Here is a 12,705-nt window from a genome sequence, read left to right as displayed (position 1 = left end):
TGAAAGAGGGAGGTGAGTGATAGATAGATAGACTGAAAGAGGGAGGGGCAGTGATAGAAAGATAGACTGAAAGAGGGAGGGACAGTGATAGAAAGATAGACTGAAATGGAGAGAGAGTGGTAGAAAGGTAGAGTGAGAGAGGGAGAGAGGGAGAGGAAGAGAGAGTGATAGAAAATTAGACTGAGAGAGGGAGAGAGAGAAAGACAGAGAGAGTGATAGAAACATAGCCTGAGAGAGGGAGAGAGAATGGCAGAAAGATAGAATGAAAGAGGGAGAGAGAGAATTAGAAAGATAGAACGAGAGGGAGAGAGAATGGTAGAAAGATAGAATGAAAGAGGGAGAGAGAGATTGATTGATAGATAGATAGACTGGAAGAGGGAGGGAGAGAGTGATAGATAAATAGACTGAAAGAGGGAGGGGGAGTGATAGAAAGATAGACTGAAATGGAGAGAGTGGTAGAAAGGTAGACTGAGAGAGGCAGAGAGATTAAACGAAAGATAGACTGAAAGAGGGAGAGAGAGTGATAGAAAATTAGACTGAGAGAGGGAGAGAGAGAACTTTGCTCCATACCTCTTTCTAGAGAGATCTGTACGACAAACAATTATTGTCACAATGTATACTAGGTGTGCTGCCACCCAAAGCCGCTCCCGCAGCAATCTTTATACTGTGTTCTTTGGTGCCCGTGACGAAGATAACAGCCTTCCCCAACAGCCTCTGAGTAACACATTCAAAGACAAAGTGGTGACGTGCAAAGCATCAGATCCACATCAAAACAACGAACTACAAGCGTTCCTAGTTTGAATTCATTCATCTCATTGGCGGGCAATGTTCAAAATTTTGAAATTAACAATTAAATGCTGATTCAGAAACCGAACTAGTGAATTTTGGCGCAATTAACTTCATAGAGAATAATGAAGAGAGAGTGTTCCTCACTGCCATTCATCAGAATTACATGAAATTGAGCGAAAGAAGCAACATTGCTTGAAGAAGGGTCATTCAAAATAATAGACGGTGGCCAGACCATCTTGAAAAATTGCTTGAGAACACTAAAAACATCACGATTACAGATCAGTGAGATCGGAGAAAATTCATGTTGACCAAGAACGCCAAAATTCGTCTTGAAGGCTGCAGGAATCATGCTTTTTCAGAAATCCAGAAACAGTTGACCAAGACCGCCAAACGATCCCGCTGAGGGAGTGGAGCTTACTCCAAGTCCTCAGCTCTTATCCGGTTATCCCAAGATGAAATTGTTTGATTGAGCAGCATTTTTGACGGCACTGGTGTGGATAAGATCCGTTCAAAGGGGGAAGAACCTCTGATCAGAAAAGATATCAAAGAAATTTGCTCGAGATTATCCAATTTGGAAGGCTTAAAGACTTTGGATATCGCCACCAACGGGATTACCCTGGCTAAGAAGCTCCCCAAGCTTAAGAACTCCGGAGTCAACTCTGTCAACATCAGCTTGGATACTCTTGTTTAGAAGAAAGTTGAGTTCATAACTTGGCGAAAAGGGCACGAGAGAGTCATGGAGTCGATCGATGCAGCTATTCAGCTTGGATACAATCCAGCCAAGGTAATGCATTCTTCATTATTGATTCCTTATATCTATTTACTCTAATTCTATAATATCTTGTATAACGATAGGTGAACTGGATTGTAATGCGTGGAATGAATGAAGATGAGATTCACAATTTCGTGGAGCTCACTAGTGAGAAGCCGATTAATGTTAGATTCATCGAGTTCATGCCTTTTGATGGAAATGTCTGGGATGTGAAGAAACTTGTGTCTTACGTAGAGATGTTGGATAGAGTGGTAAGGTAGAACTTCTTCTGAAATCTCAACTGCCAAATATGAGTCCTCTTTGAATGCAAACTAATCACCTCATCAGTCAGTCACTAGCGTACGAAAAAATGATAAAGAAGAAGGGCGCAATACCTACCTCCGAATTCCTTTGTCTCAAGTTGAGAAAAATTTGACAAGAATCAGCACAAATCAAACGAGGAATGGTTGAGCTTGTCAATTTCTTTGTTTCAGTTCGAGCTCCGACTTCGGGCTTGGAGAATAGTGACAAACGAGTGGCGATTCCTACTTCGGCTTGACCTAAGGGGCTTCAACCGTTTGCTGAGATTAGGAATGTTTTTACTATGTTTAGTATTACTAAACATAGTCAAATACATAGCATTATTTCCGTCACCGATGACGGTGACAGCCTCACGGTGACGGTGACATGACGGAACGAGGAACACGTGACGCGTGACAGGAACGTGACGAAAATTTTAAAAACCCTCAGACGTTTGACGCGACGGTGATGTGACGAACAGTTTGTCACATAACCGTTCGTCACAAGTCATCATCCGTCCCGTCATGTCCGGGGCGTCACGTCCCGGATGTGTCGTTCCCTAATTGAAACAATACTATTTATTAATTGAATATTTTATTTTAAAACTAGTCAAGAAGAATATTTTACTTTGATTCCAGTGGACCAAATATAGATTCAGGGGTTTAAGTCAATCAATTTATTTGGGGTTATTTGTCAATTCTTGTCAATCCCTCAATACTATAAGTCAGTTTTGGACTAAAGAAAGCAAGGGAATTTGGTTGATTTATTCAAAAAATACAAACATATAAAATAAATGTCATTTAAACTTTTTTTGTCCAAAAAATTATAGCGAATTCAGTTTTTTGTGGCTTGAGAAGATCATTTATTTATTGTTTGGTCTCTTCTTTTTAGGTTTTATTGAGATTTTATTTAATGCACTCTTTGTATTGATTTTTATTGACCGAATCAAATAACTGGATGATATTTTTATCTCCCTTAACGTGCTTATGCAATGTTTTTTCCATAAGGTATAATAAATCCAATAAGAGAAGAGGTCGTGAGAAAGCTACACCGAACTGAATAGAGCTTCGTGCATAAACACCATCATCTAGAAGATGAAAAGATATCCATCTGACATAACGGATATACTATGGAGTTGAATTTAAAGAAAGAGTGGGATATAATTAGATGGAATATATTAAATAAAATATTTATAAAAAAGAGGAGGGAGCGAGTTATAGAGACACTAAAGCTATAAATACTACATCTTATATTCATAATTATCTTCTACTTCACACTTGAGAATTCCATAAATACACTTATTACCTCACGTTATCTCCTTATATGGCTCCAAACAAATCACACATACACCTTTTATTTGAATTCATTTAGAGCTCCAAATTATGCAGCAATATTTATTAAAATTTACTTATTACAGGGTAAATCAGGGTTGAATCCACACCAAGTTGGTAACAAAAGTGTAAATTTTGGTTAAAATATATTATAAAATATTATTATTAAAAAATATTTATTTAATTTTTAATACATTCTAGTAATTTATTATTTTTTTAGGAAAAATGTGAGAACATTCAAATAAAAAAATACCAGAGATCACACAAACCTTTTTGCCACTTCCCCCAAAGGCCGAGCGGTGCTTTTTCTCCTAGAATCGTGATGATACTTGAAACCTTTGTGTCACACTCTTCTAGAAAAGGAATGGATAAAACAGTTATAATGCAATAGGCCACCAAAAACAAATTGGGAGCAAAAATCTAAGATGATACACAAAGTGAGTGGAGAAGAGTTTAAATAGGAGTGCCCTAACTTAGCAAGCATTTGGATTCAACTCTAGGGGTTTAGGGTCTAGGATTACTTTATTTCCAGCCTTTATCACATGAATTCCCATATTAAAAAAAAAGACATTTCAAATTTAAGTTATGGGTTAGTTCCATCATTCTTGGCTTTATTTCAACTGGGTGTTAAAAACTGCTTAAGTGGGCCTTTAGAATGAACTTCTTGTGTATTGGATCTCTTTTAATGATCTAGGATATGGATTGGGTTTCTTTTTCTGTTCTAGAAAGTGGATTGGGCTTCTCTTGTCCAAATATCTGGATTGAGAATTCAACATTTTATTCACTTAAGGGCCATATTTTAAATAAAAAACATTATTATCTTGTTATCCTAAAATGATGGATAATTGAAGTGAAAGGCTAATAATAAATGGTAAAAATAAAGTATAAAAACATGTTTTTTTTATGTTAGTTAATGTTATCAATTCTGTAAGTAGTCCTCAGATCTAAGACAAGGACCTTTTGTGGTTAGATGGTTGATAATTTCAATTTATGGTTAAAATTACATCGTTGTCGATTTGAGTGTAATTAACGGAATTTAAAAACTATACTCACGTAATAATTCTAGCTAGTGGATGAGTACGGCCATTTCCACAGGGAGTAGATCTTAGGGATTTAGCAATCTCTAGATAGTTGTTCAGGTAGGATGATAAGGGATACATATAGATTAACGGGTAGCGGCGTGATAGAGATTGTGAGATGAGAAAGAAACTGCTAGGTGTATAATGAAGACGTGACCTTCAATGGAAGAAGTAGTTGGAAACATGAATAGGTCAATGGAAATGGACTATGTTAGGAGAATATGTGAGGGAAAGATTGTGATAGTAGGAGGTGGGTGATAGATGAGAAGGAGGAAGATTGTGATTTAGGGCTTATGAGGTAAATGGAAGAGAGAACACAAGACGAGATCATAATGACGTGGAGGATGTGTAACATAGACAATAGATGATAAAGGGAGATAATGTATGGTGATGAGAAATGTGGAATCAATGTAGCTAGTTTATGCGATGAAAAAAACCAATGTAAAGCTTGATACTAACCTTATATCCCTACGTTGGGCCGAGATCACATCAATCACATCAATTTCTTGACGCCTCACATCCTAACTCGTCATCATCCTCAACTAAAGAACCGCCATGATGACGACCACATCAGTGCATCGACGATGGACACGCCTCCACTTACGTTTGACATATCCCGCATCATGACACGTCGCCAACGACAAGTGCAGAACCATTCGTGACGTGACGAGTCGACACGTTGCTTCATCCTTTATGGTAATTTATTTCTTATTTTCTCTTTCCTCCAAGGCCTATATGTAGGCCAATGTTGCAAAAGAACACTTAGCGAGTTTATTTAAAGAATTGACATTTTTCTTCTTGGAAGACTCGCCCCATCCTCCCCGTCCCGTTCTGGTCGCCGCCGCCGCTGATCGCCGCTGCGCATTGCGCCCTTGGCCACCGCCCTTCGCCTGGGCCGCCCGCGCCCAACGCTCCGGCCTCCGCGCCCCTCTTCCTTGGCCATGCGCCCTTGGCCGCTGCCCTACGCCCAGGCCGCGCATACTGTTTAGGTGTCGGGGCAGTTGGATCCACGACACCCTGTTGAAGCGCACCTCATTCGTCCCGCCAACGACACATCGAGAATTCCCCTCAGCCTCTTCACACACTATTGAGTGTCGAGGTACTTCTAAACTCTTTGGTGCCGTGTTCTTCATCCAGTATTCTTCGAGTGTTCATCCACTGCCTTCGGATTAGATTTGGATTTTGAATCTTCAAGCGAATAGATTGAATAGGCCTTTTAATCTTCTAGCGATCACCCGTTCGAAGTTATTGATTTTGGTGCTTTGCATCACTACGGTGGTTGTAAGACAGTACCCCCGCCCTCGATGAGGAGAGGGGCAATACCATCAGTATTTTCACCGGATTTAGTTTTCAAACTCGATCATGTGATTTATGGTCTGTTTTATCTCGTCGTCCCTAGTCGTCCAGTATCCAGTTCCTGTCATCACCTAGTTCCGTCACATCTAGTCATCCTGCATCACTAGGGGGGTGATTTTTAAAATATTTTTTGATCCAATCATAGGAATGTTAAGAAGAGATATAGATGAAGATGCCCTAAAAATTTCAGCTTGATTGGCCTTCTAGATCATCAAAGACCTAAAACTGGAGAATTTCTGGCCATTGGTTTAAATAATTTATTTCTCTCACATTCTCCTTTTAAGCACAGCCACATCGCTTTTAGTGGTTTGTCATTATTCCGACATTAAGTTAAATCGTTGGTTCAGATTCATCCTTGTCATCCTCGATCAAAGGCTCACATTGCGTACACATCCCTAAAGGAAAAGGTAAAAGGTGCCTAAAAATATATTATATATTACTATTAGAATAAGTAGAGAGCACGTGTGATATGGTAGCGCACCAGTCCACATCACTTTAATGCTCATTTTAAAATGCTTCAATAATTTCCAGATGCATCAGCGCCATGTCTACACATGATGCCTTATGTTCTGTGACACGTCATCAACCGCATAATTTTTGACCAGTCAAAAAGTATTAAAAAATAAAAAGTGTTTTTAAAATTGCACCAGCATCGATCCACAAGCGCATTTATTGCACAAAAATTCTGCACCTTTCATTCTCCCATGTCATTGCCTGCAATAAAAATGGCATCAGTTGTTAATGCCATTATGACATTGCTATTCTTGATGCCATAACAGGATCATTTTAATGAATGGATGACACCAAAGATTATCAAGGCTTAATGATTGGTTGACACCAATCGTTAGTAGGAATAATCTATTAGGCACCATTTGACAAATCAAATGGCAACACATGGCGCAACAAAAAATAAAACCCAAAAAGTCATTAGTTATTAATATAAAATAAAAATAAATCCAAAAATATAAATAGATATGTATTCCAACATTATATTATAAATATAATTTCAAAAAATTCAGGCAATATCATAGTCGGACTCGAAACATTAATTTGTTTCAGAATATGGCATCATAAAAATCTCTAAAAATACAGAAAAATTCATCAGGCTTATAGATCATCATTATATATATTAGTTTTCTTAGGAAGTCTAGTGCTAAAGTGATTTAAAATAAATGATCCTGTTACTAGGGTTGGTTTAAACTTTATTTAATTACTCCGAAACTTCAAGTTTTATTATTCTTAAAAATATCTATCCATGATCTCTTGAATTCTGTATGTCCTCTACTTATTTTTTTTTTATTGGAAAAATACACAGTTGTGCCCGTAGACCGATCCATCCATGCCCTGGATGCCACGCAGGGGGATTTTATATATGAAATGGATTGTCTACTAGCGGTTATAGGCATAGAGCGAGCATAAATATCCCAATTACACTCGGATCCTATACGTCCACGCCCATGGTGCAGGAGGAGAAGAAATACATGAGTGTACCTAGGAGGTGCTCAGAGAAAGTCGCTCGTGCTGGAGTTGTGCAGGGTCCCCCGCACCAGTGATGGTGCATGGAGTGTCCGGATCTCTTCCCCCCTTCAACAGGTTTCATCGTTGAAGTGTGCGGCTGGTGCATCAATCAGATGAGAGGGCGAGCACTCCCAACTCTAGTGCTCCATGCATTACGCCAATCGCGAGGGCCATCCTTTGACAGGGTGTGATGTGTGCGAAGAGCCGGCAAGCCAAGGCGCTCAACGGGGTGGCAACCACGAGCTGTCCAAGGGAGTTCCTGCCAGGAGGAGTAAAGAGTAGAAAATTACCAAATATTCAAATTGTGTGAAAACTATAATAAAACTCGAATAGTCTATTCCCGATTCACTTCACTAAGTACTCACATAAAATTATTTGCGTAAAAACATATTGGCATTAAATGTGTTGCTGAAAGACAAACAATTGTAAAAACAAAGAAATCTTTCATTTAGATGATCTATCTCTGTGCTCGTCCCTCCAAATGTGAGTAGGTCAAATGTAAATTTTAGAATCTGATATTCTATTTGCCTTAAAAACCACTAAATACAACAATATCTTTGCCCTATTTGACATCTTCTTATCTGAAGCCTTCTTGTGATATTTTTGATACCCATGGGAGGAAATATCTTTGCCCAATTGTGATGGATTTAGTAATATTTTTTGATGTAACACGAAGTGCCGGGATCAAACGGCTCATGTCACACCACATGAGAAGGGTAATAGTGAGTGATACGAACATGGATATATGGTGCGTAAGTTTTAAAACCCAACAAGAAGTGCGATGGAAACCTACTTATCCATGACAATTGTATAGGTAAACGACACAAGGAGTCATGGCACAGACAAGCTCCCAATGACCCGGATCATCCACTTAAAAGTTGATGGGATGGGGGACAATCACTATTCGTGAGTGTCCTGATCGTTGCCGAGAGCGGTGCAGATCCGACACCAAAGACTAAATCACTAACTCGAGCTTCAGTGGCTAACCCCATGACATGACAACTTTTGGCAGCGGAACAGACGAGGATGGCACTGAAGGACATAATTAAACTGTAAAGTGGGAAAGAGAAGGTAACTCGCGGGCTCGGGCCCGGATGTTCAAAGATGAAGTGTGTCTATGGTGGATTGTCTAGATTGTCTCAGGCGGGGGAAGACTTCGGGCGCAGACGGGAATGTTATGATGAGTCGGCCGGCTTCTCGGCTGGGGCAATGCACCGGGACGAAGTGATCTTGGATGGTGCGGCAGGACCTGCTGGCGGGAGAAGTAGTGTACACGGAGAGCTCGATTGTGAGAATGTGGACTGCACTTTGGAGCACGATGGACACTGAAAATGCTGCGACATTTAGTTTCCTGAGTGTTTGCATCAACAAAAGGCTCAACAGGTGGCGAGGCACAACCAGAAGGGGGGGGGGGGTCACAGGAGAGCTGTGGTGACTACGGGTATCATGCACAGGAGAGGATACGACCGTGGAGAATCCCGCCGTGAGAGCACGCGGGGACAATGGGGGGGGGGCGAGGAACTGTTGCAAATGACGCGTTAGGAGGGGATGAAGTGCGTGGTTGGGGGCAATGGTCAGACTCATCAATGATCACAGGTATTCCCACGGCCAACGAGAAGCAATCTCGGCTGACGGCGAATGGGCACTAGCGAGGGCGGCGTCAAGGAATTGCACTGCAGGCGATGCACGCTGCGCCTGTGGCAGATTAGCGTACCACATGAAGGAATAATGCTCTTGGTGAACCCAGCTATCAATATTCTTCGGCGTAGTGACTTCGGGAGGATGAGGTGCATTCACGATGGCCAAACGGTGGCCGTCCCTTCAGAAATGGCGATGGTGATGGTTGTAGAGAATCTGGCAATGAGGACCACCAGATAAGAAACCCTTCTATAGGGAGAAGGAAGCAGAGACCCCATGGTGCAACAAGATTGTTTTTGTTCTTCAAAGGATCTCCCCCAAGATCGTTCATTCCCCACCCCCTTACATTGTTGTTGTGGGGGGGGGGGTGGTGTTGTGTAGTTGCCCTAATGGGCCACCTTAGGGGAGAGATCCATTCATTTATCGAAGTTATGTAATTCAGAGCGCGCGACTAGCCATCACTCACTACCTTCCATCTTGTCAAGGGAGAAAGCAAGGGGATGATGTAAGCCATTGCTCCACTGCTTAGGAGCCATGAAAATGCCTCTCTCTCTCATGTTATTTTATCATCCTTTTGCATCAAGTTTCTCGATATAAATATCCCCATATCGATAGATAGTTCTTTCTCCCTAGCGACTTATTTCTCTGTATTTTTCTCTTTTATCAATATCCATTTATTGGGTTTCAAGATCACCTTCAACCCAACACTCACGTGCATCCATTTCTCTAACTCTTGAGTTAGTATATTAATGCACATTATCTAGCAATTTATGTAGCATATTGTATCATTTGGTTTCAGAGCCATTATCTTGGACAAATCTATTTATCGGTACCTCCATGTTCTACCAATGCTCTCATCTTTCCTTTACTTATTACCCAGTGGGAACCAAATATCAAACACCTAATCCCCAATCTGCAATGTTGGAAGAAGACCGTTTTGGTAATCACTTGAAACTTCTTAGAGATGGTCATTAAGGATTAGATTCAATATCAGATTATGATGATGATATAAGTGATCTGTGAGTAAGGATGGAAGACTGTCCACCACCCTTTTGCAGGTGTAAAATGGGTCACCATCACCATGCAGAGGCATTCAAAGTTAAGGCACCAGTATATTAAAACAGTTATTTTGACAGGTGCAAGGTCCCTAAAATATATATTAAAACTGGGAATATGTCATGGATTCATTCTTCTGATGCCATGAGCTCTTATTTTTGTACATGCTTATTGATAGAGCGAAATTTGATGTGTTAATATGTCGTTATTAATTTCACTTTGAATCAAATGAGATTTATGAATTTTTAATATTTGTCAAGACATAGTTGAGATCCAGGTTGTGTCTGTAGGGATTGGTTCTTAGAATTAGTTAAGTAATAAGAAGAGATATTTAAGAGATATTGGAATATTAATACTAATAGGGAATTTTATGATTATTATAATTTATTTTAAATTCAAAGATAAATAAAATGTTGGAAGATATCTCTGGAGATGGATAAGTACAATATAACGAAATAGTTAGAGATATGAATAATTATATGAAAGGATATAAAATTAAGAGAAAATATATAGTAGTTGATAGTGCATTCAAAGTGTTTGGAAAAATGCCCAAGAGAGTGTAGTTATTTTGTATCTTTTATGAGGAACTCAAATAATAGAAGTGATTTTTAAAGTTAATTACTAGCACTAAATAGTTGATGAATAGGGGTAATTATTTCATAAATCTTAGGTATATTTTAGAGATTTTTATTGCATTAAACATGCGGAGAAATATGCCTAGGATCAAATTAAGAAATAAATATCTGCAAGGTGTTTGATAGAATGCTTATACGAGAACCTACAACTCAGGTTTGTTATAGGTTTCCTTCACGGTTGATGCCTCCTCTCTCATTTTCTTTATGGTCTCCCACCCTTCCTTATAGAACTTGATGATGTGATAAGCCTAAATTTGGTGTTGTTAAATGCAAATTTAGAAGTGTTGTTTTGATTTAAGCTTATACAATAAATTAATAAAACTCCCTTTTTCAAAATATAGAAAGTTTAGGATGAGAAAGGGGTCGAACCAAAAGGAGGCACTTTGCAAGAGTTTTTGTCATCATTCCAATGAATTAATTCATGAATTTATTAAAATTTGCATTTAATGGGCCTTTATTGCATTTAATTTTGTTTTGTAATTAATCAAAATTAAGCATAAGCTATATAGTGATCTCAATGTTTTCGGTCGTGACACTTTAGATAGGATACTTTTGATTATTATATCAGATTAATTCATATTCCCAAGATTTAAATCAATCTGATTTATCGACACAATTTTTTTGTATTAAAACTGGGAATTTATAAGCAAGAAAAGGGTTTTGAAATTGGGCTTGAAGATGGACGTATTTTCAATGAAATTTGGATTTAGGTGTTTTAAATGTTGAATTGAATTTTCAATCAATAAATTTCTAGATCTAGAAAGAGAAAGTAGACGAATTAACCAAGAGAGAAAAAGTATAAAAAAAATTGGGGAAAATAAATTAAAGATGAAATTCGACCCTAATCTAGGGATCTAAAATCCAATATGAGAATCAGTGTAGAACTAACAATTGAAGATCAGATCCTGAATCAGATTCAAATTGTAATGAATTAATCAACTCCAAATAAAAAAATAATAAATTTTTAAAAAAAAATTGGTGAAAAATTAATATAAAATTGCAATCACCATTCAAATCATCTACAAGGGCATGTATATTTTGCCCATACCTAGGCGTTTTGAAATCGTTCAAGAAGAAGTTCAAATTGTGAAGAAGAAACTTACAACTTTGATGCTTGAACCAAGATCTGTCGACTTTAGAAGCAAACCCTATGTCCTTCCCGGCCAAATTCTTGGGGGAGAGCCTCCTCGGTCCTTTTCCCATTCTAATTTATAATTCAAGCATATTGATCATAGAGGGTGAAAGGATAAACCTACCCTAAAAATTTGAGTGCAATGAGACAGCTAGATTTCAAGATATCCCCATTTACTGGTGATTAATCCTAGCCGTTTGATTTTTTATCTCTCCTACACGCAAATATAAAATGCCCATTTCTGATTCATTGCCTTGTTTTATCTGCCCTCGGATCGCGCGCTGCCACACTTTTGCATGCTTCCAAAGGGCACAATGATTTGTTGATCGCGATTCTTTTTGAGTGGCTAGGATGGCGCCACGTCGCCTATTCTGCTTTGCTAAAAAAAGTTAATTAAAAGAAACACATTTTTTATTTCATTTTATTTAAATAAATTGCAGAATCGATTGCCGCGTGCAATAAATGCATATGGATACTCGATTCTGCGTATATTTATTACGCAGAATATTCCAAAATTACAAAATACATTTTCTTTTTACCTGTTCTCCTAGCCGCCCACACCAGGTTAACAAAATATTGATTTTCTCATTATTGCATCGCGCATTGTGATGCCATAATGAGCCAATAGAATACTCATTTAACACATCCAATCATTTGCCTGAATTTTTGGCGAATGACGTGGACGCCTTGTAATTTAACAAAAAAATATTTTTTAAATTTCAAATAAATTCTAAAATATATTCTTTTAATTCTAAAAAATATTTCTTGGTTATATAATTATCAGAAAAATATGAAAAAATTCCAAAAAAATTAGTAAAAGCACTAAAGACCTCTAGCCAAGTATTTTATGCCCGATAAAAAATAATTCTTCAATGCACTGAGGTTAAATATCATGTAAAAAAATACTAAAAATTAAAAATAATCATAAAATTATAGTGCAAGCCATTTATGTTTGTTTAATTATAATAACATGAAAATATGGCTAGTAAAACACATATATGTTTGTAATATTGATCAATTTAACATTATAATTTACAAGTTATCATGATATCACCTTCTGAAATTGAAAGGATCGAATATTGAATTGAAAACAAATGAGGATATTACTCACTTTAAATTT

At 38.1% G+C, this 12,705-nt stretch overlaps 1 pseudogene; it reads left to right on the top strand.

Moving 5' to 3' along the window:
* Positions 1-443: 443 nt before the first annotated feature.
* LOC144714633 (GTP 3',8-cyclase, mitochondrial-like) lies at positions 444-2,979 on the top strand (annotated as a pseudogene).
* Positions 2,980-12,705: the final 9,726 nt, after the last annotated feature.

This window comes from Wolffia australiana, chromosome 17 (assembly GCF_029677425.1).
Source record: "Wolffia australiana isolate 7733 chromosome 17, ASM2967742v1".
NCBI lineage: Eukaryota > Viridiplantae > Streptophyta > Magnoliopsida > Alismatales > Araceae > Wolffia > Wolffia australiana.
This window is presented reverse-complemented; position numbering and strand designations above follow the sequence as displayed.